Here is a 5,322-nt window from a genome sequence, read left to right as displayed (position 1 = left end):
ACAATATTGATAGTTGAGCTCAATTAAAAGCTTGAATAATGTTCATGAACAAGCTTAAGTTCAGCTTGAGCTTGATAAGACTTTTAATAAACAAGCTTGAACAAGCTCGACAAGTAAATAAACTTGAACACAGCTAAGATTGGCTCGGCTCGGCTCGGCTTGTTTACACCCTTAGTGACATTAAGGCTAGGATTATATTAATAAATTATACACACACACAATAACAATCAAGCCTTATCCCATTATCCCATGAAGGGGTTGGCTATATGGATCCTCCTAGGCTACAAGGTTTAAAATCTCGACCCGTGCCGAGGTTTCGGTCCCGGACCGGAACGATACGGTTTCGGTATCGTATCGTGCCGTGCCGATATAGTTTCGGTACTTTTTTATTTATATATATAGTAATTATTAGATAAATATGTTTATTGTGTATAATTTAAAAATAAATTGTATATTGATTTGATATAAGTTTGATCATTTTAATATTATTAAACAAAAATAAATAAATGTATCTTTCTTTAAAGAAAATTGATCTATCAATAACTCAAATTATAATTGATAATTGATACATCATACATCATAATAAGTTACCTTACTAATACCAAAAGGAGTGACGTGAATCAGATGGAAACATTGGTTCTTGCAACATTCTGCTTAGATCAACTCCATAGTTCTCCAACGCCCAGATTAAATAATCATCCCATGACATGCAATATTGATATTGATTTCTCCACATGTCCATCAGCATGTCTCGATTCACCACTGGAAGTTGGACTTGAACTGGCACCACTGGAATCGGAACGGGTACAGGCACAGGATAAGGATAAGCATACGCCCCTGAACTCTGATATGATGGATCACCATAAGATGCATCAGAACTATAATAAGAAGGCCGTGAGTATGATGAACTTCGATCAGAATCAATCTCAGCTAAACTCTCCCTCATATCTTGATAATTATGAGCTTCCTTTTGTTTGTCAACTTTAGATCGACGTCGATACTGAGTCATAATAGTTCTACCTCCATGATCCTCATCTTGAGTTGCATGCGTGTAATCTTGCTCACATGTCCAAGGCTCCGGTGCTGGAGTAGAGGGAACATAAGTTTCACCACCACCAGATGCATCACCACTGTTATCACTTCCATGAGTACTTGCACTGCTATCGACATCACTATCATCATTTCGAATTTCTCGTCGGACTACAGTATCGGAAGGTGATGATGTTTCATCACTGTCATCATGTTCTTGCTCATCAATTGCTTCGAGTGGATTTTCCCTAATTCTCAATTGACCCCTTTCCTTAAAAGTAGGAGTTTTAACTTTTCTTTTCTCTTTAGTAAAAGTTGCAGGAGCTTTACCTTTGCCTTTATCTACAGACTTTGGTTGAGTTTGGGGTTGGGATGTTTGAGAACGTCTGGGTCGAGATCCAGAAAATCGAAAATCTTGATCATCATCGTCTTCTTCCTCATCGATATCTCCTCTAGTTTGCATATTTTCAATCTGTTGAGTAAGAAATTCAGATGGTCGTGGTGGGTCTCCTGCTTCATCAAGTAATGGATTCTCAGCTTCAACAGCGCTCCACCAATCCATCATTGGATCATTCTCAGTTTGGACAAATCCAATATCAAATGGGTCTACATCACCAGACTCTTGTTCTTCCTTCTCTTCTGTTATGGCTCTTAGTTGAAGACGCATATTATAATGAACATAGACCATCTTCTCCAAACGACGATAAGAAAGACGATTTCGAACTTTCGTATGAATGAGGGAGAAAGTTGTCCAATTTCTTTCACAACCACTTGAAGATGTTGTCTGTGAAAGAATCGTACGCAATCTTTTTCAAATTTGGAGTACTGCAATCTTTTTCAAATTTGGAGTTGATCCTCCAAATTGTAACCACCACTCAGCTGTAAGATAAATAAGAACAAAATTAAAATAATATTTATATTTATTGACAATAATTACTAATGATTTTACTATATTTACCTGCATCCATTTTATATCTGCATGACACTGCAAAATCATCACTAAAAGAACCATATGCCTCTCGAAATAATCGACTTTCATTAATCGCCTCAGTAGCTAATTGTCTATTTGGTTGTAGTCTTGATATTACATTTCTGAGGGCCGCTAATAGATCTTCATTTGTGCCAAGATTATATCGGTATTGATATGCCGGATTGAGATAATAACCTAAAATAATTAAACATATATAACTATTAATAACAAATATTAAAAATTCTTTTATCATTAAAAAATACGCACCTGCCAAATGAATATATTTTCCCATTTGATTGTCCCATCTTGCAGTGATTATATCAATATAAGGTTGATACTTGGTTGGTGATTGTAGACGCCTCTTAATTTCCTCTTTTGCTTCATAAATTAGACGATAAACATTGCCCATTTGTGGCTTCTTGTCCATATCAACTTTGCGCAGAACAACATACAAGGGCTCTACTGCTACAAGAATATCTGCAATATAGTCCCAAAATCTAACCGATATAATAATTTTTTGCACTTCTTTACCTTCGGTCGTGTTAGAATATCGAGAGGCTTCCCAATCCTCAGAAGTGAACATGGCTTTCAATCCACTTTTTTTCTGAAACAATGATTTTAACAGAAGAAAATGAGTGGCAAACCTAGTCGCTCCTGGTCGCAAAATCTCCCCATCAATAAATTTTCTCATTAATCCATGAACCCAATGATGATTATAAAGGAATTTTGTTAGCGATTGACCTTTTTTCACTATCTTCTTCACTATATCGAGTTTACCGATATCTGCCATCATCAAATCAATACAGTGTGCTGCACATGGTGTCCAAAATAATGTTTGATGCTTTTGCTCCAACAACTCTCCAGCCCTCTTAAAGTTGGCACCATTATCTGTAATCACTTGCACTATATGTTCTGCACCTATATCTTGAACCACATTATCCATCAAACGATATATGTAAGGTGCATCATGATAATCTGTAGTTGCATCAATAGATTTATGAAATATGACCTTTCTATTGCAGTATATCAGAAAGTTGATGATGCTCATCCGTGTAGGTCCTGTCCAGCCATCGCACATCAACGTAATCCCATATAAACTCCATTGCTTCTTACATGATAGAATCCAAGTCTTAATCTCCTCCACTTGTTCATCTAAATACGGACCAGCAATTTCATATGCAGTCGGAGGTTGAATACCCGGACCGGATTTCTGAATGTTGGACACCATACTACGGTAGTATGTGTTGTTTGCTGCATTAGGAGGAATTTGATTAAAATGAAAAAATTTAGCAATACTTTTACCGATTGATTTCTTCTTCTCTTTCGTATATGCATCATCAATCCGAGTTTGTTTGCTAGCTTGGTCTGGGAATGCTAGTGGATCAATATCAGCAACATCAACTGCTCGTCTTCGTCCCATAGAAGAGAAAAAACGACCAATACCACCTTGTGTTGAAGTAATACGAGCACTTGCACTCCTTCCCAATGTTGCTGCAGTAGTTGAGCCAGATCCACTAGCACTAGCTGAGCCACTTCCACCAGCGCCAACTATAGTACCACCATGTCTCATGTGTTGTTCATATTCATATTCAGTTCGAGAGGCATGGAGAGCTGCTAAAAATTCTTCGTCATTTGGAACTTCATCACGACTTTCAAACTCATCATAGGTTGGCTCTCTAGAACTTCGGCTATCCAAAAGTTCACGTTGTTGTTGTTGTTTATACTTCATTGTTTTTTTTCCATCAAGTTCTTCTTTCATTGCACGACGAACTTCTTGAGGAACTTTTGGACATTTAGAAACATCTGGATATCCACCAGCAAGATGTTGTTTTAGGCGTGTGATCCCACCGCCGCGTCCAATCATATCGCAATGCAAGCATTGCCAATGAAATCGATTCTCTAATCGACGTGCATGTCTCCAAGCTGGATCATAAGATTGTTGTTTTGGTGCCATTACTTCTGCATTATAAAAATATAAAAATAATAAAAAGATCAAATAATTCAGAATAAATATTTATAATTATAGTATTAATAATATATATATTTTTTTTATGTCATCACATATGTAAAAACATTAAGAACGATAAAAAATTAAATAATTCATAATTACAGTATTAATAATATTAATATTAAAAAAATTATATAATAAAAAATATAAAATTTAATTATATTAATAATTATCAGTTTAATTAATTATTTATTAATTTATATAATATATCTATTATTTATATATTTTATATAATAGTATAATACATAATAAAAATTATTATTTATATATTTATATATAATTTTAAAATTAAATTTATTCAAAACATATAAAATTATATATTTTTAAAATTTATTTAATAAATAAAAAATTAAATTATTTATTCAATTCATAATTCATAATTTATCATTAATTAAATTAATTTAAATAATAATATATAGTTAATTAAATTTTTTAACAGATAAAATAATTTATTAAAATTTTTTAACATATAAATTTAAATTAATTTTTTAAAATATTTTTATTTTTTAATAAAAAATATATTTATTATAATTATATTAATTAATTAACAGTTTATTTAATTAATTATTAATCTATATAATAATATATAATTATCATTTATTATATAATTAATAATTAATTAAAAATTATATATATTAATAATACTTTATATATTTAATTATTTATATATATTAAATAATATGTTTTATAAAAATTTAATATAACACTGATATAATCAATATAACAGTGATATAATAAATTTAATTTCAATATAACGGTTTTAATTAAAACCGTTATATTGATTTTGATTTTATTTTTTAAAATGAAACATTTTCTCGATCGCGATTCTGCTTCCGCAGAATCGCGATCTCGCGAACCTGACCGCCGCCGCCGCCGAGCTTCTGCCGCTGCCGAGCGTCTGCTGCCGAGCGTCTGCCGCCGCGTCACCGCCTCGCCGCCTCGCCTCCTTGCCGCCTCGCCGCCTCGCCGCCTCGCCGCCTCGCTCCGCGTCGCCTCTCGCTGCTTCGCCGCGTCGCCTCTGCGCTGCTTGCTTCCGGCTTCCAGGTAATCGATTAAATAGGCGATTTCCTCCCGTGATCGATTCCTTCCGCGTGATCGACAGAAGGAATCGATTCCTTCTCGCGCGTGATCGACAGAAGGAATCGATTCCTTCTCGCGCGTGATCTGTCGCTGCAACCCGACGCACGCGAGCGGCTCTTTGTCGCTGCAACCCGACGCACGCGAGCGGCTCTCTGTCGCTGCAACCCGACGCACGCTGTGCCGTGCCGGTCGAGTGCCGGTGCCGGTCCCAGCGCGGAACGGTAAATTTCGGGCG

At 35.2% G+C, this 5,322-nt stretch overlaps 1 pseudogene; it reads right to left on the bottom strand.

Moving 5' to 3' along the window:
- Nucleotides 1-595: 595 nt before the first annotated feature.
- LOC141819112 (uncharacterized) lies at nt 596-3,953 on the bottom strand (annotated as a pseudogene).
- Nucleotides 3,954-5,322: the final 1,369 nt, after the last annotated feature.

Source organism: Curcuma longa, unplaced genomic scaffold (assembly GCF_044706935.1).
Source record: "Curcuma longa cultivar G26 ecotype Majalengka, Jawa Barat unplaced genomic scaffold, ITB_CL_G26_1.1 contig_2782, whole genome shotgun sequence".
Classification (NCBI taxonomy): Eukaryota; Viridiplantae; Streptophyta; class Magnoliopsida; order Zingiberales; family Zingiberaceae; genus Curcuma; species Curcuma longa.
The sequence above is the reverse complement of the archived record's forward strand: the minus strand, read 5'-3'. Positions and strand labels throughout refer to the sequence as shown.